Source organism: Cupressus sempervirens, chromosome 10, assembly GCF_028749045.1.
Source record: "Cupressus sempervirens isolate cs-2001-9-10 chromosome 10, ASM2874904v1, whole genome shotgun sequence".
In the NCBI taxonomy this organism is placed as follows: Eukaryota; Viridiplantae; Streptophyta; class Pinopsida; order Cupressales; family Cupressaceae; genus Cupressus; species Cupressus sempervirens.
Window position 1 is genome coordinate 871,343,031 of NC_143127.1, and position 24,018 is coordinate 871,367,048.

Here is a 24,018-nt window from a genome sequence, read left to right on the forward strand (position 1 = left end):
AAAAAATCTTGTTTTATTTATTAAAACAAAAATTTTATAACGTTTTTTTTATATCACATTTTTTTAATTCATTTTTTTAAACAAATAAAAATTTTAATTTTATTAATTTTTTGTTTTCTTTCAAATCCATAATTCAAAAAAAAAAAAAAAGATATATTCTTAATTTTATATATTTAAAAAAAAAAAAGAATTTTTTTTTTCTTCTCATCATGTCAACCTTAATTCCAGAAATAAAACTTAATTATTCTAATTATCATTCTTGGAAAACTCATATCTCATTTATTTTTCGTTTTAAACACCTCTTCGAAATAGCCACTGACCCTTCTCTTGAACCCGGTTCAGCGGCTCCTCAAGACGAGAAAGATACTTGGAAAGCTAAAAATGAAGAAGCTTTAGGGTTAATTGGTATTTCCATTATTCCAGATTTATATGTGTTAATTGCTCACTGTTCTAAAGCTCATGATGCATGGTCCATCTTGAAAACCAAGTATGACAGTGGAGATGAATATCGCAAAATACAGTTGCAGGATCAACTTGAAGATCTCAGGTATGCAGATTTTAAAAGTATGGATGAATTTCTCTTAAAATTTGATTCTCTTAAAACCCAAATTATGGCCTTAGGTGTTCAATTAGAGGACATTCATTTAATTCATCTTATTCTTAAAAAATGTCTTCCTAGACAGTTTCAACAGTTTATAACTAATATTCATGCACAACTTGCTATTCCTACTTTAACTTCTCAGTTAACTTATGTTATTTTTCAAACTTTATTAAGACAGGAAGAAGCTAAGCTAATTCAGTTTGGTACCCTTAAATCAACTGAACATGCATTTGTGTCTAGAAATTCAACTAATAATTTTCGTTCCAATAATAATAATAATAATCACAAACAATATAATACTAATTCAAATAATTCCAACAATAAATTTCATGTCAAATATAATAATAATACCAATCATCCTAATAATACTCGTAATACTAATAACCAAAGGAATCATTCCAATTCCAAACCTCATTGTTCTTATTGTGGCAAAGATGGTCATATTGTCAATAACTGTTTTAAAAAGCAAAATGATAAAAAACCTATGAATAATAGTAACAATCATCAAAACTCAAACCATAAAAAAGGTAACTCTACTGGTTCTAATCCTCGTCATGCTTTTACTTGTAGCTTTAATCTTTGTAGACCTTTAGAATGGATTGTTGACAGTGGTGCATCACAACATGTCACTTCTCATAAAGAAATTTTTGATTCTTTACAACCTGATATTGCTAACATTCCTATTCAGTTAGCTAATAATCAGACTTGTAAAGTTGAAGGATTAGGTGATGTTACTATTCCTAATGGTAAATTGCATGATGTATTATATGTACCTGACTTGAAAACTAATTTGCTTTTTGTTTCATAGTTATGTCAGGACTATAAAGTTGAATTCTACAAAGATACATGTTATATCATAGATCCTTAAACTCTCAAAGTGGAAAATCATGACAGGCAACTCATAAGTTGCATCTTGTCCATAGTGATCTTTTGGGCCCCATGGAGAATAACTCCATCCAAGGTTCTCGGTATGCACTTACCTTTGTTGATGATTTTTCTAGACGAACTTGGATCTATTTTTTGCATAGCAAGGATCAAGTTCTTGATATATTTATTGAATTTCAGTTATATGTTGAAAGGCAATCTGGGTTTAAACTTAAAATTCTTAGAACTAATAATGGGAAGGAATATGTGAATAATGCTTTTCATTCATATTTGAAATCATGTGGAATTAAACACGAGCTTACTATTCCTTATACACCACAACATAATGGTGTGGTGGAAAGAAAGCATCGGACCATTGTTGAAATGGCTAGAAGCATGTTGCATGCTAAGAATCTGCATTATAAATTTTGGGCTGAAGCCATGTTTTGTGCAACTTATATTCTTAATCGGACTCCTACCAAAGCTCTCAAGGCTATCACTCCAGAAGAGGCTTGGTCTAGTAGGAAACCTAATTTACATCATTTACAGATATTTGGTTCTATTGCTTATGTTCATACGCCTAAACAGAAAAGGCATAAATTAGATGCTAAGTCATCTCCTTATATGTTTGTTGGGTATGATGAAAACACTAAGGGTTATCGTGTTTATGATTCCACTACTAACAAAGTTCAAGTTGCTAGAGATGTTTGTATTGTAGAAAATGGAGTTCATGATTGCTCTACTACACATGATGAAGAATTCAGTGGCACTAAAATTGTGCTGGTAGAGGACCAACCTCCTTCTCTTAACCCTACTCTTTCTCTTAATCCTTCAAATCAAGTACCACCGATTATTTCTGCTCCTACAACTCATGATACTCAAGTAGATACTAATGATACTTTTATTACTAATGATTCTTCCTCTAGTGATAATTCCATCACAACTAAACGTAAACCTAAATGGGCTCAAAACTTAATCAATGAAGCTGATGATTATATTTCTAGATCTGGTGGAATTAAACATAGAAGGATTAATTATTGTAATTATGCTTTGATGACTACTATTATGAATTCTAACGATCCTAAGTCTTTTGATCAAGCTAACTCTCAACCTCATTGGCAGAAAGCCATGCAAGAGGAATATGATTCTTTACTTGCTAATCAAACTTGGGACTTAGTCAAATTACCTCATGGCAAGAATCTAGTTTCATGTAAATGGTTATACAAAACAAAATTGAATACTAATAATGAAATTAGTAAATTCAAGGCTAGACTAGTTGCTAGAGGTTTTTCCCAAATTGAAGGATTAGACTATAATGAAACTTTTGCCCGTGTTGCTAAAATGCCGACTATCAAATTAGTTCTTGCTTTATCATCTAACCTGAATTGGCCCATTCATCAAATGGATGTTAAAAGTGCCTTCTTAAATGGTGATTTACATGAAGAAATCTATATGGCTCAACCTCCTGGATTAGTTAAGAAAGGTAGTGAAAATCTGGTTTGTAAATTGAACAAATCTATTTATGGTCTTAAACAATCACCTAGAGAATGGTATTCTAAAATTAATTCTTTCTTTATTTCTCAAGGTTTTGCTAGAAGTCAGAATGATCCAAATTTGTATATTAAACATACTAACAATGATATTATCATTGTTATTGTTTATGTAGATGATCTAATACTCACTTCTAATTCAGACACTTTGATTTCTGATATCAAATTCCAACTTAAACAGAAATTTCAGATGACAGATTTAGGTATCTTACATTATTTCTTAGGTATGCAAATTTTTCAAACTCCTAAAGGTATCTTTGTTTCTCAAAACAAGTATGCTTATGATCTTTTAGAAAAATTTAAGATGAATGACTCTAACCATGTTTCAATTCCATGTGAATTAGGAACTAAATTAATGAATGATATGAATACTCCTTTTGTTGATGAAACCTTGTATAGACAATTGGTAGGAAGTTTAAATTATTTAACTCTTACTAGACCTGATATTGCTTATAGTGTTGGTTTAGTTTCTCGATTTATGTCTAAACCTCAACAAACTCATTTTAAAGTTGCTAAACGCATCTTAAGGTACATTAAAGGAACTATTAATATGGGATTATTTTATGATGCAAATTCTGAATTTATTTTACATGGCTATACTGATTCCGATCTAGGTGGAGATCCCAATGATGGGAAATCCACTTGTGGTTATTTTTTCTTTGTTGGTTCAGGTCCAATTTCTTGGAAAAGCAAAAAAGAACACTCTATTTCCCTATGCTCAACTGAAGCTGAATACAAAGGTTGTACCAATGCAGCTAAGGAAGCTTTGTGGATTCGAAGACTTCTTAATGATTTGGGTCTACCTCAACAATCACCTACACCTATACATTGTGACAATCAAAGTGCTATTGCCTTGGCAAAGAATCCAGTTTATCATGAACGAACCAAACATATTTCACTTCAACATCACTTCATTCGAGAACAAGTTGAAGACAATCAAATTATTCTTCTTTATTGTAAAGGAGAAGATCAAGTGGCTGATATTTTAACCAAACCACTTTCTACAACGAGATTTTAGTTCCATTGTAAAAATTTGGGTTTACAACCCGTTGATGTAAACTCCCCAAGTAAAGATTAAGGGGGGGTGTTAGAAAGGTTAATCTTTCCTTGGATATATTAATTGGGATATTCCAAGGGTCCCTAAATGTAGTTTGTCCTCTTGTACACATGTGGAGGACATGTCATTTTTTGTCCTTTATTCCACATGTAAGGACAACTCTTGTTTATTTCTTTATTTGGTTTATCCTCCTTAAGAGGATTGTGACACTTTGCACACACCTATTATGAATGTGGCATTCATAGAAATGGGAGTTACAAATGCAACTCCTCTCTTATCTCTATATAAGAGATGCTCCTCCTTCTTTCTTCTACATACTCTTAGCACTTGATGTTATTGTATTGAGCTACTTTTGCTCCAACACTCTCTCTCTCTCTTCTCTAGGCATTTGCCTTCATTCATAATACTCACAAGGGGTTTTATTTGTTTTCCCCTTATAAATCCTTGTCTCCATTGTTGAACCATCTTGGTGTATGCTCTTGGAGTTTGCTTATCTTATGGTAATATTTTTTCACACTTAACTTACTTGGATTGCTTCTCGTTCCTTGCTCAACATTATCATTTCTTACAACATGGGATGTGTGGATTCATGCTTGTTCACATGGATTGCTTGGTTGTGGCTATGGCATTGAAGGCTTCCATAGTTGTATTGCAATGATGTTTTTGTTGAATAATACATGGTGATGGATGCTTTTGGAGGTTGGGTTTTTTTTTTTCCCTCAATGAGGGTTTTCCAAGGTATATCTTGCGTCACATTTTTGTGGGTATGTTGTCTATTCTCTTGCATGTAGATTTCAATTGCATAATTATTTTTGGATCTATTATGGGTTATGTGAAAATGGTTATATTATTTGTTGCAAGTTTCCTTACAAGTGGTATTAGAGCTATGGTTTTAATATTGTAACCCTAGATTGAATCCATGAGAATGCATGAGAGGATAAAAGAGAGAGCAAGATATATGAGTTATTTATTGTAGATATGAGGGTTTTGGGTTTGTTGTTATGATGGGATATTGGTAGATTTTGGACATGTGAAGTTGTTGAACAAAAGAGTTTTTTTGGATGTTTCATTCAAATGAGGGTTTTAGGGGGTAGCTTGCATAAATGACCTCTTGGGTAAAAATAGATCTCACCATTGGATCCAAGTCGATGTTTCCATAAATTTTGATATATAATATGCTCTAGTTTGGCCATGTTCAGAGGAAATGAAAGAGTTTTTTTGTTTCAGCCCTTGATGGCCGTCAAATTTAGTCTAATCAAAATTTTTGTCAAAAAAAAAAATTGTAGTGAAAATGGTAAAAAGACTGTCTTAGTAAAATGGTCATAACTTTCTCTTAGGATATCAGATTTTAGACTTCTTATAGGTGTTGGAAAGCTAATTCAAAGCAATACAACTTGGTGTAGGTTTGATTCTGTTATTTTGACATTTTGTTAGGTTTTAAGAGCCCAAAATTTAGATGTTATTTTTTGAGTATAGATTAGGGCATAACTTGGGCATATGGAGTCAAATTTTAGACTTCGAGTAGTCAATAGAAAGCTCTTGGAGAACTCTACACGTTGGTTCAAATTTGGTGTAGGTTTGACATGATTTATTTGGTGATATATTAATCTAAACAATTTATGGTATATGTTGACCATGGTAGCATTATGAGTTTATGACATTGTATGTTTGAAGATTTCAAATTTGATGTCATTATATACTCAATTCATATTTCAAATTGGGCTCATGATGATATGGTTATCAATGTTTGGTTTGGATATTTATGATGACTTGTTGGGTCTACAAGTTATGCAATGTTGTAAGTGGTCTATACTTACAAGATGCATTTATGGCTTGGATATGGGTTGTCTTTGTCCATTGATCTTTCATTATTGATGCATATTCAAATTGGTGGCTTGGATTTGGGTTGTCTATGCCCTAAGTTACATGTTTTGAAGATTTGTTTCTTCATGTAGAAGGGATGAGATGTTACCAAGTACAATCATGGTGGAGGATTGTGGTTGACTATTTTATGCTGATAGGTTGGACACATTGAGAGTTAGTTGCTCAGTTCATGGATGTGATCATGGTGCCATGGATTTTGGCATGACATGATTAGATATACAGATACATCCTTAATGTTCATTAGTTTGGAGTCATGATTTGGTTAGCGTGGTATATCTTCTTGGTTGAGGATCATGGTTATTTGGTTTCTTTTGAGGAGCTCATGATGTGCACTTTAAGTTCTTTGATGGTTTGATGCCTTGGTTTATTCTCATGGTTAGAGGATGCTTTTTTTCATCATGATGTCATGGATAGCTTGGATACACGGTTTAGTGAGAGCTTGTGATAGTGCAAGATTAGTTCTTGGTTTGGTTTTTATCTTCTTGGTTTGTAGATCTTGGTTTTCACTTGGTACTAACACTTTTTTTGTGTGAGTGTAGACCTAGGGATCTTCATGTAGGAGATGGATTTTATGATGTCATGGTTTACTTGATACCATGGTTGAGTGGGAGTTGTTGGCATTGATATATTTGTTTAGTGTTTGTAGATGTTGGAGGTTTGTCTTAGATCTCATTGCTACATAAGCATCTTTGACATTTGCATGGTGCACTCGTTATCTTCATGGTGTGTGGAGATGGTTCTTCATGGTATGTGGAGATAGTTTTCTTTATGGTTTCTGGAGATGGTTGCATCTTTAGGACTAATGTGGTTCTTGGTAAATGTGTGATTTATGCTTTTATTTGACATGTTATCCTTGGTGTGAGGATGGTTTTATTATTATGTCAAGTATAATCTTGATACATTTTTAGAGTTTTGACATGTTATAGTATGTTCATATGGAGCATGTTATCTCTTTAGCTGGTTGGAACTTTGACATTGATATTGGTTTAGTTTATTGGTATTGAGCACATTGATAATAAGTTGGATACTTCATGATATATTGCTATGTTGCATTTGGAGTTGGCATGGATTGATTAGTTATAGGTGCTCATGGATACTTAGAGACTGTGGTGATGATGATTTCTATTGGATTAAAGAAGTATTTGTTGGGACAATTGATGGTTTTAGTAAGAATCTTGAGGGGCATTCACCTGATATGGACTTGAGAGGAAATTTTCCTTAAATGAGTCTTGGTTGGAGACTTGGATATCTTGACGAACATTCTCATTCCCCACTCTTAGTCTACTTGGTGGTTTACTACTTGAGAGGTATAGCCCATTGTTTCTCTCAGGTCCATTATGTTTATGCTTGTCTTTTATGGATATGGATCTTGAGCTATGGTACATGAGTTAGTTTTGGAGGGTTTATTCAAGAGATGGTTTAGCATTGGTTATCTCCATATACATATGTTGTTATGCTGGTTGATTTTGGGAGATGGTATTATATTGGGCATATTACTTGGATTAGGAATGGTTTATGAGTTTGATCTTCTTGTAAGAGGCTTTCATCCATGATTAGTTATATGGTATGGTTTGGGTGTTGTTGTGGATTCTTGTTGGGGTTTTATGGAGGAGATCATACTTGTATAGTTTACATCTAGAGATGTGTGTAGAAGGACATCATATAGGTTATGATTTGCATTGTTTCTCTTTGGTCTTGGTTATCTTCTTGAATGTTCAATTTTTCTTACATTGGATTTGAGATTGGTTAGAGATTGTGATCACTAGTTTGTGCTCATGTATGTCATGTGAGAGATGACATGGTTATTCATTTATCTCTTTCCTCTATTGGTCATGGAGAGCTTAGGAGATCGTTGGATATTTTTTATGAGAGTTGTTCTTGTAGGTTATTGGTTTATGTGTTATGGATGTCCTTGAGACTACATGGATTCACTTCTTTGAGATGTTGTGAATAGATTGGTTATAGATTTGACATTATCTTTTGTAGTGGGAGCTTCTTGGTATATATGTGGCAGGTATTTCTCTTGAGGCTTGAGATTGTAGGTTACAGATTGGATATGTTGATGATGTGAAATTCACTTGGTATGCCTTTGGAGGTATGGATAGTTGGATGGGTTTGGCACTTGTTGTGGGTGCTATTTCAGCTATGGATATTTTTACAACTACAAATACATGTGATTACCTTTGGATCAAGTTATTATGCTTGACATTTTAGTTGGTATAGGATTATGATCTTATAATGTGATAGGTTGGGTGGCTTTCTCTTTAGATGGCTTCTATGTATGTTCAGTGGCAATGGCATAATAGGAGGTGAGATCATTCATGTTTGAGATGTTGGATACTTTGATTTTGTTGTAGGTACTAGGATGGAGTACATGGTGTACTTTGATCCATGATGGTGGATGTACTAGGAGGGATTGTTCCCTTGTTCATTTATGTGGCTATAAATTGACCCTATACAATGTATACAACAAGTGAGAGATTGTTGAGATAATGAGTGTTGCACACATTACATAATATTGTTATATTGTATTATTTTATTTTATTATGTAATGTTGCACCTAGATGGATGTGCAACATGCAAAGATTCCCATGGGATATACTTGATGAGTTGTATTATAACATTATGAAAATATTTCATGTAATTATTTAATATTAGGGAAAAGAATTAAATTTTCAAAATTAAATGTGGGTTCAATGGGTTAGGTAGTACATAGTTTTAGCACATGGTTTATGTAATACCACTTGGTGATTTTGTGGGACTTACTACTATATAAGTAGCCATGAGGGTAGTTGTTGGTGTGACAAGAAGAAGACAAAAAGACAAGAGTCAAGTGGGACAAGGTTTGACAGGTTAGCCAAGGGAGTATTTGTGAAGGTTGGAAGCATGGCATGAGATGTGTGGATTCATGCTTATTCACATAGATTGCTTGGTTGTGGCTATGGAATTGAAGGCTTCCATGGTTGTATTGCAATGGTGTTTTTGCTAAATAATACATGGTGATGGATGCTTTTGGAGGCTATTTTTTTTTTTTTCCCTCAATGAGGGTTTCCCAAGGTATATCTTGCGTCACATTTTTGTGGGTATGTTGTCTATTCTCTTGCATGTGGATTTCAATTGCATATTTATTTTCAGATTTATTATGGGTTATGTGGAAATGGTTATATTATTTCTTGCAAGTTTCCTTACAATCGACATATAGAATTAAGTACTTATCACTATAATAACTTTACACTTCAATAGGACCACATAGATCAATATGAAATAACTCCAAAACATCATCAGAAGAATAGGCCTTGCTCTTGAAACTAAACTTTGTCATTTTTCCCATTTGACATTGTTTGCACATTACTTTATTAGGTTTTCTCAATCTTGGTAGTCCTCTTACTCTTTCCATCTTAGTAGTGCTTGCCAAATTATCAAAGTTCACATGAAATGACCTCTTATGCCATAACTAAACATCTTTAAATTGTGTAAATAGACCTATATTTTCAGATGGGTCTAGATAGAACAAGTTACCTCTTGTTTTCTCTCCACTTCCAATTAGTTCACCAGCCATCATAGATTTTTGCCTTCTTGTTTTGAAATTCAAATCACTAGCTTGAACTATTCATCTATGCCACACTCAATAGATTATATTTTAGTCCATCAACCTAATATGCATAACCACATATTATCTTTTCATTCAATATAATAGATCCTATACCTTTCACATAACATGGTGCATCATTTTAAAACTTAACACAACTTTAATTATAGTGTTCTAGCTTTTCAAACTTACTTATATGACCAGTCAAATGATGTGAGCAACACTATCAATTATCCATTTACTATTCTTACTCACATGTGAAATAAGAGAAGTTTTCTCAAACTTTTCATCTTTCATTGCAACACAAAAACTTCTTCATCATGTTCATTAGAATCACTTTTAAAACTTTCTTCTTCAACAATGTAACAAGATTTCTTACCTTTTCTCCTTGTAGTATTTTTTACCTCGATTGTCTCTATTGTGTCTACTTCCATATTATTTTTTTGTCTTTAATTTCCTCATTTTCATTGCTGTTAGGACATCTTGCAATAATGTGACCAACTTTGTTACATGTAAAATATATTATATGAAGTTTATCTTTGGATTTTCCTTTTCCTCTTGGTAGCCTTCTTGCCAATAATGCTTCTAGATCATCAATATCATCATCTATCTCACTATCACTATCCATAAGATTACTTTTTTAACTTTTCCTTCTTTTAGATCTATCAAGGGTTAGTTGAGACTTGAAAGCACATTCAATAGTATAAGGAGTATAATTATCAAAATTTGATAACTCAAATGCAATGAGTCTACTAATTAGACTATCCAGCGTCAGATCATTACTGTGTGTACATCTTAGTTCTTTTATTATAGATACTTTGATGGCATAAACATGAAGTAAAGTTCTCAATACCTTTTCAGTCATTGTCTCTTCACATATGTTTGCTCCAATGCCTCTAATTGCATTCACCACTTCTTTGGTTCAGTGACAATACTGAGCAATAGTTTCTACTTCTTTCATTCTCATGTCATTAAACTTTCCTCTCAAACTTTTTGCTTTAGCTCTTAACACATTTTTGTCTCCTCCATGAATTTTGTGCTAACTTATCCCACATTTTATTTGCAGTAGTGCAATCCTTCACATCATCAAACTCAACATCACTTAGGGAAGATGCTAGATCTATCATCATTTGATTGTGCTCATGCTTCTCTTTTATTTTCCCAACTGCCATGAGTCTAGGCACTTCAATATATTCATTATCTACGTAGTATAGTGAAGAATATCTAACTCCAGATAGATGCAATCTCATTAGTCATTGTCATGTTGGAAACTTCTCTTTTGTTTAGCTTGGGTACCTCTCTCTTGTACATATTGATCTTTAGCTTAAATCCCTTAGAACTTTCCTTACAAGCACCAAAGATCTGATACCAATTGTTAGAGTGATTAGAATAACTAGGGGGGAGGGGGTGAATTAGTTAGCCTTAGGTCTATATGTACCAATTCAAATTTTAACAACTTCAAACAATTTAAATAAATACATAAATCCACTCATCCAATATATCAATTCATCAATAATTCAACTTATTCATCTAACACTTAGTTCTTTGTTTAGTATATGCCAAATAAAAAATATATATAATAGTAAATAACGTGCATCATAAAAACAACATTCACACAAGTATGACATTATGATTTAACATAGAAACTAAATTTAGGAAAAAACACCAAGTGACATGCTACCACATTTCATGCTTCTGAAGTGATCTTGGTTAAGATCAAACCCTTTTAAAGGTTACAAAACACACCATTAGGTGTGACCCTATTAAAGGATTTAATCACCCTATTAGGAGTGACCTTGTTAGAGGTCTTTAAAATATCTCATTAGAATGCCACCATGATTGAAGGATTTAAAATATGATTGTTAGGTTAACCTTGATTAAAAGATTTTACTAATGCAATGGTTAGAAAGTAGCAATTAGGCTTGATATGATAAAATACAACTCACTTTTCAAGTTCAGATCTCCATTTGGCTCATTCCTAGTTCATTTACTGGACTTTATCACATTCTCCATCTCTAATCTTCTTGGTAACACTTTAAGCAATCTCACTCACCAACTTCTCACTTTTCCTTTACAACTCTATTCTTTAGTTGTCTTCTCAAATTTTCAAATCCAACAACCACTATAAAACATCTCGTATGCCTCCTTAAATAGGTAGGTTTGATTTTTTTCCACTCAAACATAACTACAAATCTTAGGGTTTGATCACATTCATTGAATGTGTCCATCATTTTGTCCTTCTTCTTTCTTGAAACTTCTAAAAACTTCTCATTAGATCCACATCTTGATCACTTAACAAACTCAATTCATGCATTAAATACACTAGCCCATTAATCCTTATCTTTAACACATTTTGACTCATCCATAAATTCAATTGTGTCGGCTTCAAATCTTGATTCTTTCACAATTTTTTTCATCTTGTTGACACTTGGGCATCACTATGTTCTTCAACTCGATTGTCACTAGGTATCTTAGTTAGTAGTAATCTGTCTTGCTTGGCTTATACTGTCTCCCTCAACCTTCACTGCACTTAGTCATTACTTCAACTTACCTTCATCTTGCTCAATCACTACCATCACTTAGCTAATACTTATTGTCTTGCCTTATACTTAAGTTCCTTAATCTTCTGCTTCAACTTCTTCACTGACCTAGTAACCTGCCACTTGATCAAGATTAGTATTTTATACAACTTGTCTTTTATCAAGCATCTCATCCAAACTTCAAATCATCTTTCTTCTTCACTTAATAAAATGATAAAATGATACATTATCTTGTCAAATATTAACTGATCAAGTTCCCTTTGTAGTTCCATCATACTTACTCTACTTTACTCAACAACTTTACTAATTCATCTTGTTATCTTCTCTTTTCAAATCATCTTCATCAGTCAACTGATATGACACTCTACACTATTTGCAAATGTATTACCAAATTTTTTTGGCATAATGACAACATAAAAATTGTTCAGATTATAGTTTCCAACATTGTCTTAAAGTATTATATTCATTGAATTGATTGTCATTCATTTTGGTAGTCAGTTGCCTTAAAACACTGATATTTCCTTGGATATTTTGAAATATTCAATAATGTTTTGAGCTATTCCATGAATCTAGTGTTTGATTCTCATAGAATGATCTTAATGTAACACACAACATGTTCTACTAACCCTATCATTGTAGGAGAGTTAACCATATTGGGTGTACACCATTCGAAAGTGCATTGTAAGAGTACAAAATTGTTACCAACAATATAGTAGTGGTATTTTTCCCTTAAGGATACATAATTATTATGAGAAAGAATCAAATTTCATGTAGGGTACATGTTTTTGGATCTTGGTTTGGGTTATAGAAGTGAGGAGAAGGGTTTAAACTAGAAGGCCCTAGTTTTTTTTGTTGGTTTGGTCATTTGGAGGATGTAGAGGGTGGCTACTCAAATAGATCAAAAATTCCTATAATTAAGATATTTTCTATAATTAGGGAAAGTTTAGGGTAGATTTAAGGGTAGCTTCTTTGAAAAAAGAGGCTATTTTAAGCCTAAAAATAGTGCTATAGTCAAGTTTGGCACAATTGCACCAAAAAACCTATATATAAGTTTGTGATATGTTGTAGAGAAGCCAATTGGGTGTCTGAATCCATCTTTATATTGTTAAATGGTTTGTGGAAGTTTTGAGTAAAAGGCAATAAATGGATTCTGGAGGCCTAATTGGGGCTAGTAGGCTAAAACAATACAGTTTGAAGAAATTGAAATAAATGATATTTGGGGTGTCCGTAGTCTAATAAAGAAAGTTTGGTTAAGTCCAAAGAGATCTTAGGAGGGCTTGGGATAGGCAATAGAAGTTGAGAAGTGGGAAAACACATTTTGTGCTAAAGAAACCAATTGATATAAACTTGTTGGGTCATTGTGCAAAATGTGGAGTCTAGTTAATCAAATTAACAAGGGATCAATTAGGTTTTGCATCCCTAATATTTTCTCATATCCATGACATATATGCAAACAACATATTTATAAATGGAGGAAAATGAAAAAATGATACAAAGGGCATTCTAATCCAAGGAGAAGATATAAAAACTCAAATAACTTATAGCTCAAAATCTATGTAATATTCATATGATGGAGAACAATGAAGAATAACTACATTTATTCACAAACAAATTTGCAACCAAGAGACACATATATAAATATATAGATTTAAAATGCACTATCTATATCTGTAATGTAAAATAAATAGTGCACAAACAATTATTCCCTATACAATAACTAAACAACTAAAAATATGGTCTTCCCCTTTGCTAATAAAATTAAAAATTTCTCCTTATTGTAGCATAAGATCCCAAAATAAAAAAAGAATACATTTTCTATATGTTTTAATTACATATCTTTCTTCCACTTTTCCATTAATGAGGCCTTCTCAATTCTAATAATTGATTCTTGATAAAGAGAATGAAATAATTCCCTTCTAATTGGTGCTCTCAAGTTGATGTAAAATATTTTTAAATTTTTATAAATTGTTACACATAAATGACTTAGAAATATTTAAATTTCCACTACAACCTCTTTTTAATAAATTCACCATAGGTTTATTGGGCATCTTAAGGTTGTGATATTGCTATCATGATTTAATCGTGTGATTTTGAGTCAAACTCATTGACCCATGTTTCATGAGTAGAAATTCAACATGAACACATCTCTCATGAGAATAAATGGAACACTTAACACTCATTGGATCTAGGTGATGCTCATAGGGGTGAAGCACCAGGACTTCCCTCAAGGTCACCCATCCTAGTACTAGTCTAGCATAAGCGCGCTTAACTATGGAGTTTCCTCCATGGTTAAACCCAAATCTTGAAACCCCATTTGAAAAACCTTCACCAAGTGTTGTGCCTTATGAACCATTCATTAGAAAGCCCCTTAAGCTCATCAATTGATAAGTAGGAGATAATTTCCACAATAAGTCAAACTATGATATTGTTATCAGGATTTAACTGTGTGATTTTGAGTCAAACTCATTGACCCATGTTTCATGAGTAGTGATTCAACATGAACCCATATCTCATGAGAATAAATGAAAAACTTAGCACTCATTGGATCTAGGTGATGCTCACAAGGACTTCTCGGGAGGTCACCCATCCCAATACTACTCCAGCCTAAGCACACTTAACTATAGAGTTTACTCCATGGTTAAATCCAAAGCTTGCAATCCCATTTTCAAAAACTTCACCAAGTGTTGTGCCTTATGAACCATTCATTAGAAAGCCCCTTAAGCTCGTCAATTGATAAGGAGGAGATAATTTCCACAGCAAGTCAAACTGTGATATTGCTATCAGGATTTAACTATGTGATTTTGAGTCAAATTCATTGACCCATGTTACATGAGTAGTGATTCAACATGAACCCATCTCTCATGAGAATAAATGGAACACTTAGCACTCATTGGATTTAGGTGATGCTCACAGGGGTGAAGTACTGGGACTTCCTGGGAGGTCATCCATCCTAGCATTACTCTAGCCTAAGCACACTTAACTATGGATTTTCCTCCATGGTTAAACCCAAAGCTTGCAACCCAATTTGCAAAACCTTCAATAGTTTGACTCAAAATCACATAGTTAAATCCTAATAGCAATATCACAGTTTGACTTGTTGTGGAAATTATCTCCTACTTATCATCCTAATGTTGTCAAAATTTACGAGTAATTATGACAATTAATATTACATATGTTTTCTAACATTTTTTTAATAGCTCAATGAATCCAAGTACTTCCTTTGTAAACTTCCCCTATCATCCATATGGTTTCATTAAAAAAATATTAAAAAAATATATCATATGAGCTCATATGGTCATAAAATTAAATCTAAAAATTTTAAGACCAAAATAGTAGGTGGATTGTCCTTGGATTTAATAATCTGGCAATTTTCTAGATGCATTTTTGTATTGGCAAATATGTGTGCAGAATTGGACTATCACAAACTACATCATTGAATCGTGGACATTTGAACCATGGGATTCATTTAGAAAGTTCAAAACTATAGACTTCACCTTTTAATCATCCTCCTTCATTAACCATTTTTTCTTTATATTCTCATGCACAATGAACCTTGAATTTTGAATTTAAAATAACTACGATGATTCAAGTTCAATGTCTACCAACTTGCTATGTACTTACTAGAGGTTCAAGTTTAATGAACCTTTGAATTGTGGGGTTTAATTAGAGGTTCAAAATTGTGTACTATGACAAACATAAAGATTAAAAGTCATTATATTTTTCAATTGAAAAATTATTACTCGGGAAATTGAAAACATTTTTAAATTTTCTAGGTTAAAAAATCAAGGTAACAATGCATTATAAAGAAGGACGAGGACTAAAAGAATGAATAAAATATAGAACATCTCTAGGAGAGACTAGTGCCTTATCCACTGGGAAGAGAAGTCTAAAGAATTGCAGATATAAAGGGTGTTTCCCTAATAAGGGTGAAAGGGATTAGGGAAAAACTCAACAAGATAAAAGTAACAACACAAAGCTTGAAATCCAAACCATCTAAACCTACAACACAAAAAAAAGTTATTTACAAAAATGTACAGGGCGATAAGCCCTTTACCTCAAAAAGTATACTAGCTATTTAAGTAAAACCATTATCTAGTTAGGGAGAATATGAGTTGATGTAGAAAAGTGGATGGGGGAAAAAAATTCATTATTCATAGTTGCTAGCTAGCAAACATTATAGAGAAATATTTGGTGATAATGTTTTGTAAAAATAATCAAATAACACATTGTATTCAAAGAGCCGCTCTACAACAAAAACTTTTGCATTCAACTAAGATGTCTTGACATTATGTTGTACATGTTGATCTAAATTTTTACATTTTGTACATATTTAATCATTATGTTGCATTGAAATAATATTAAAATAATATATCATATGAGCTTGTATGGTCATAAATTACATTTGGAATATATTACACCAAAATACTAGATGGTTGTAGATGCTTAAAATCATCCCTAACATATATCAATGCATTTAATACCACATGTAATACTATAGTTAATTAGTTAATAATTAATTATATATTTTTATATTCATCTACTTATTTAATTATTGTTTTTCATGTTCCTAAAGTAATCAAATTAAATTCAAATACCATCCCAAAAATGTTAAATTAAATTTAATGTGTATTGCTCCATAAATCCCCTTTTAAATAAATTCAATTTATTTATTTCATCCACATGACTTAATTCTTCCTAACTTGCCATTAAATTAAATTGTATTTAATTTAATACTAAATGATCCCTAGATCCTACCCTACTACCATTCATCTCTCTACTCCAATTAGTCTAATTATTTTCTCCAACATGTGACAAATAAAATCAAATAAATACAATATTGACCTTTTCCATCAACCTACCTAAATAAGGGAATCATACACCCCTTATGATACCTCTTAAACTTTCTAAAAGTGTTTAATTGGCCTTTTCCTCTAACACTTTCTTACACACACTTACATGTGTACTTGAGGTACACTTGACCCAACACATACCAAGTTGCTCATACGTGTGATAAAAGCTTAGACTTTTAATGACTTATGTGTCTTCCTTGTGAGACCTATGTGGATGCCAGATAGATTCCACCTCCTCACCCTCCCTAAAAATCTATAAATAGAGCCCTTGTCTCAAGTATTTTTCATCTCCCATTTGCATTAAAGTTATTATGCCAAGATTATTTTAGGGCTTTTTAGTATTTTATTGAGCATTATATTTCTTGGATTACTAAACTTGTCTTGGTAGGTATATGCATTCATTCTTAGTTTAATGCTAGTCCTCATTTGATTTGTGGTAGATTTGCATTCAACATTACACTAGTTCTTGTTGTGTGTATTCATTTAGAACTTAGTTTCATCAACATTTTAAACTTGCATTGAATTCTTCTGAGAATGATTATTTCCATAACCATCTCTTGAAATATTGAACCATCTTTACTCTAGTTGATAGTTTTTTGAATGTCATTCTTGCATTAACCATATCATCGCTTTTGGGATTAAAATCTTATATTTTGGGAGAGCACATCCACAAACTTCATCATGAATAAACTAATAAGGCTTGGGTGCACTTGTTGATTTTCTTCAAGGTTGTGTGAGGAAGTAATTTGTTTGGAGTTTCATGTTCTTTAAAACTCATATCATAGTTTAATTGAATATTTATTTGATCTTGAAAACATATACACACAATTGTTTTAAACTAACTTTGACAAGTTTGAGTGTGGTTCTAGAAAGTTAGGTTTTCACATATACATCTTGACATCACCAGTGAGACCCAAATCCCTATTTTAAAAATTACAAATTATAAAATCTGGGACCTGCAAGTCAAAAAATCATATTGTCATCTTTGAAGGAAGCAATGTCACTTGTGCAGAGTAGTTTAGCATCTCTAAATTCTAGCATCTTTTCTAGGCTTTTGGTGTCTCCACTAAAACTTTGGCCTCTCTACCCTGAGCTAACATTTATTTGTTTCAAAGTGTTCAAATTGGGTTTTTGATGCATTTCACATTTCTCTCTCTTAAGTTTTTGACAGTAGAGTGTTTTAATAGAAGAAAACTCTAGCAAATCCACTTCTTAAATATTTAACTTGCAGGTTTTCTTGGTTCTCTAACTCTTTCTTTTGTAGTTTGGCATCTATGTTGACCACTTTGGCATCTATAACTAACAGATTCTTTGGACTTGCAAGTATTACAGTTCGTATTTTTGGAGCTGGTCAGTAATTTGTTGTCTTTGTAACTAATCTGTCATATTAGAGTATTGGCATATGCACATGCTATAGTGTCATTTGTGATTGATAGAGTTATCTAATGGGTATAATAGTCTATTTTAATTACTTGGTCATCTATAATTATATTTTTTCATCTCAGTGGTTTGGTTTTTGTGCCTAGTTTTTTATTTCTATGATATTGTTTTAACTTTCTACAAAGTTAAGCCACAATTTGATTTCAAATTTGGATTAGATATTTTTATTGTGATTGCCCAACCTGCTAACCTATAGATTACGCCTGTCAAAAACAAATAAATAATCTACTAATGATTTTTTTCTTGTAGGTTGCCTTGAAGAAAAATAAAAAATTATTATGTATTCTTAAGCCATTTTCTAGGAACATAGTTTAATTAGAGGGTTTCTTGTGATTGTTTAACTAAAATTTGAGAGAGTATGCTCTTTCCTCTTAGTGAGAAAATTAGAAATATATCAAGTAGTTGATTTAAATTTTACAAAAATTCTTTGAGAATTAATGTTAGGAATAGAGGTATTTTTTGGCACTTGGATGTATTATTTTGATGTTGTATCAATGACTAAATTTGTCATTGATGAAAATATATATTTATGCAATCATGACAAACACAATTTTATGTATCACAGGATGATTATTAGCACTTAAAAGGTGGTGTTTGGATGGATAAATTATGAAATATTATATTTGTGTATAAGAATGAGTATATAAATCATGTCTATGTTTGTTGGATCTTATATTCAATTATAGATGAGTTACACTTTGTTTGGTGAAGACTGATAATAAACCATTTTACAAGATTTATTGGTAGAGACAATTGATTGTAATTTTGTTTTGTATTATTAATGAGCTGAAATTAATGTTAATGAGCTTGGGGATATGATAAAAGAATTTTTTTTATACCTATGTTCAAGAGTGAGAAGCATTTGGGCTATTCTAGAAGGGTTCTTGTTGTGTAACACATAGAGTATTTTATTGGCAACCGATCGTGTTGAGGAAACACATAGCGTATCATTATAAAATGAAATAGTTTTGTTGTAAGACAAGGGAAACTTATTGAAAATTTTTTAATGATTCTTATGAAGGTATGTATGCCTTAACATGGACCTATGTAGTTACTTGTATGTTGGGGAAGCCTTAACAAGTTGACCTAATTAACTAATTGTAAGGGGCATAAAGGAAAGATTTTGGGTATCATCATGGCTATCGTGTATGTCATGTATGTAATTAGTTGAAGTGAGATTTCATGTTAGATTATTGGAGTAGAAAAATGGTTATGTTGGATGATTGAGTGAGTTCCAAAGGAATTGTTTTGGTAAGTTAGTTGCAAATTAGTCAGTTCACTATTTTAGATATACTATCCTAAAAGGTTTATTCTTTACACTTTCTTGAATATTTAGGTAGTGGGTCTACTTATTTCCTATCAATATTTGATAGGATTGGAATCTTTCAATAAGGGTTTAAAGTCACCAATTATGAAATTTCCCTCTAATATAGACTATTGTACTAAATGCACTGCATGGACTTCTAATAGGGTCACATCCTTTTACAATGAACTTATTTATTAGTACACTATCTTGAGGGAACCATCCCCACTAGGGATTTCCCTTTGATCAAGGGTTTCCCTAGTTAATAAATAATTATTTTGTGGTTTATGGTTTCTTATTATTGCACATCACTATTTTGATTGTTGGAATTCATATTTAAATGTTTGGACTTACTTATATTTGGTCACTCACCCCCTGCTCTTAGTTGTGCGTGGAATTTACTTCATAACAATTGGTATCAGAGCATCATATCCTCTTTGAGAAGGATTCTTAACAAGTTGATCATATCTATAGCTTATAGGAAGTAAAGTCCTAAGTTCAATGGTGATAATTAGACAGTTAGAAGAACATGATCTGAACACATTTAATCTACATGGATTTGACTTCTAGTTGGTTACAGAGACTAAAGTTAAAATAGAGAATGAGATATCTTCATGCACATATGAGAAGAAATATATATTACATAGTAACATTATTACAAGGGAGTCACTTATTAGCGCACTATCTGAATCAAAATTCATTGAGGTATAATTTTTTAAGGAGGAACCATCTTAGAAGATGAAGTTTGTTAAAAAAATTTCAGATCCTTAATACCATCTTATGACAATAAGGTAAATTAAATTGAATTATTTATTCCTCTTATCAAATATTTTAATAGAGAAATATCTATTGGTAAATTAAAAGCTTTTAAAACTAGAAGATTTAAAGATGCTTTTCCTAGAATTGAGACTTCTTTTAGAGGTAGGGCACATAGAGATAAGTTAATACTAACAAAAAGTTCAATTATTAATGGAAGCCTTGAAGATTGTGCAAGTAATTGGATAGATGTTGAAGAAGAAGAAATAAAGAAAAATGAATTTGTATATTTGATTGCAAGAAGAGATCCTAGAGGTAAGGGTATATTTAGAAACATAGCACCTTTTGTTTGTTGGCATTGTAAGAAGATTGGTCATTTGTTGCTTGATGTCCTACAAGAGAATTTGAGGTAAAATTTAGACCTTAAAAATAAAAATATTCATAAAGAACATATGCATGTTAGTGATGCAAAAATTAAAGTTAGAGAAATAAATATTTTACATAGTTACATTGCAGATGCAAATGGATTTGTTTCTATTGAGGAATTATTATTAAAGAGGAAAAAACACTTATTTCACACATTGAGAAAAAGAAATCAGACCGGATCATAGGTAGTGGATATTCACATCACATGACAAGTGATAGAGATAAGTTTGTTGAATTTAAGAGCTATGATAGAGGTTTTGTTAGAGTTGGTAATAATGCACCTTGTCTTATAAAGGGAAAGGGTTTTATTACTCTTGATGGTAAAACTCAAACTTTTTTAGTGGTGAAAATGGAATCAATGAATTTAAAAATGTCAGTAGATGAGATAAATTCATTAACTAACCACTTTTATACTAAGGCATTCAATACAAAAGAAAGAGGGGCATCCAAACTTAATTCTCAATACAACCCAAGTTAGATTAGGTAAAATTAAGGAGATAAAGAGATGCTAGTGCTAAAATAAAATCACATCAAGTATAAAAGAAAGTCCTCTTTCATGAAATGTACATTTGAATAAGTATGTATAAATGTAGAGTGATTAATATCATTAATTAAATGAGAACTATAAATATAGAGAGCAATTGATTTATATGTTAAAATTTAAGAAATTAACCCAACTAAGATTTGAAAATAGGTCTAGTCCAAAAGACAAAATTAATGATAAGTACTCAGCTTGAAATGTGTAGAGGGATATGCTTTTTTGTTTTGAAAACCACAGATCTAAGACTAAGGGGGAACTTCTATTTGTAAATTCACAATCACAACCAAAAACCAAGAAAGTGTTGTATTTCTCAGGACCTCAAAAAGATATAAAAAATGTCCTTGTGTTCCAGAAGATGGTGAAAATGTCACTATGTTCCTGGGTACTATAGCAAATTTGAACATACTTCTTTTTCAATGGCTCAATGAATGTTATTTGGATCTGTAGTCATAATTTTGCTAACCTGCTCCTATACAAAAAAATTAATAAAAATAATTTTTTTTTTTTTGGGTGGACGAGGGTTTGCCTTCGTCAAGCCATAGATTGAGGAATAAACCTTAAAATTGAACTATAAATGTGTAAATAAAAGCAAGAAAAATGTGAATATTCACCTTGCACTTGGAAATCCTTGTCAATAAGGATTTGTAATGCTTGAATGTTGTAGATGTTGAACTTGAAATTAAGGATGCAAGGCATCTCTACAAATGCAATGGATCTACCAAAACCACATTATGAAGCCATGGATGTAAATGTGTACCACTGAAGTAGATGATGAATGCCTCAATATATATCTCCTCCCTTGATGGCCTAGAAAATACTAAATATTGAAGAGGAAATGTTCATAAAGGATCCTTGAATCTTTGAACACCTTCAATGCTTGATGAAAATCTCCTTTCTTGAATGCTTGACTACTTCAATGCTTGAAATTTATTTATTGTAGATGTCTCATAAATGTGAATTATAAATATGAGGTGCCTATGATTCCTTTTATACTAATTTTTAAGCACAAAAATAAGCTAGTTGATAGGAATACTCAATAATTTAATTTAAAACCTTAAGACAAGACTGGGTTTGGGATACAAAATATCTGGGGAAGAGCTTGATCTAGAGGTTGACCTGTTCCAGGAGAGGTTGACTTGGTTGACCTATTATAGGGTTTTCCTACAAGGAGCTAGCCTCAAGGTCTTAGAGAACATTGATAAATCTAGAAAATAAGGAGTAGAACATGACAAAGAGGTGATTGAGAACAAGTCCATCCATAGTCCTTAAGGTCACCAAAGAATGGGTGCTAAAAGGTGTTAAACAATGGGTGCATCCACTTTGAGATATTACAACATTGAATATGTATATTCTATTGATGAATTGGAACATAACTTGTTAAGTGTTGGACAACTTTTTGATACGGGTTATCATTTGTATTGGTGTAAATAAGTATTTACTTATTACACTTTACTTAAGTTTACTTAGGTCAATGCATTATTTTATTATTTCTTAGGTGAGACACTTAGGAGTTTGCATACTCTTATGAGTTGTCATGTTGACAACACTGGATTAAGCAACTCTAATTCAACAGATGGTGTCTACAACACTAGAGTTTGCATAATCAACTAAGTTATCATGTAGAAAACAAAGTTATTAACACTCTTAATTAAGCACATGGTGTATACAACATAATTTTGCATGCTACACCTTTGTAGGCTTATCGTTTCATCATCACACTTACTCCTGTGCTTAATGGAGGATAACCCACACCTGGTGGACATGTGCCTGGTTGTAAGAATTATCATGTTGCTAACTCCTAGGCATTCTAGATGCATCATAGAGGCCTTTATATACATGCACCTATAGTGTACTATCATATCAATTCATATCAATTACATTGAATGAATATCATATCGTCATTCTGATCATACTCTTTTGGTCTACTATTGTGCTTGTGTTTGAGCTCCTTGGTCTTGGGTGAATTTTCCCTAAGGAAAATTCTTGCATGGTATCAAAGCCATAGGAGCATCACTACATAGCCATTGGAGACTGATCTTGCTTCACCTCTTTGATGATACTTCAATTCAAATCTAGAGTATCTACAACTATTGAGAGCATCTAGAGCCAAAGAGGACCTCACCATTCTATCGAGAGTGTTGATTCGATGAAAATTGACTATAAATTTGCCTATATTTGGCCATAGTCAAAATTGAGGCAAAATTCTTTTGCAAACTAGCACCCGAAGGCTCGATTTGCAAATTTGGTATGATCATTTCAGATCTCTAAATTTAATTTTTAGATCTGCTTATTTTATTATTTCAATCTCTACAATTTCTCTACATTATTTTTTGGATCTGCATATTTTGTTCGAATTTTTGGCCATCACGCTTGTAGAGGAGAGATTTTTTGTAGGACAAGATTGGTACTTGTTGGTGCAAATTAGATATTTACATCATATTTAGAAGGTCAAAAACCCCCATATCGACTTTTGTTTCACCAAAATTGGACATCTGAGGTGAAACTTAGAGTCATTTGATTTTTAGAGGCACAACAACGACAATTCAGGAAAAATAATAATAGAGGTGATTTTCAAATAATGATATCTCCCTCATACAAACTCCTTTTTGTGAGCAAT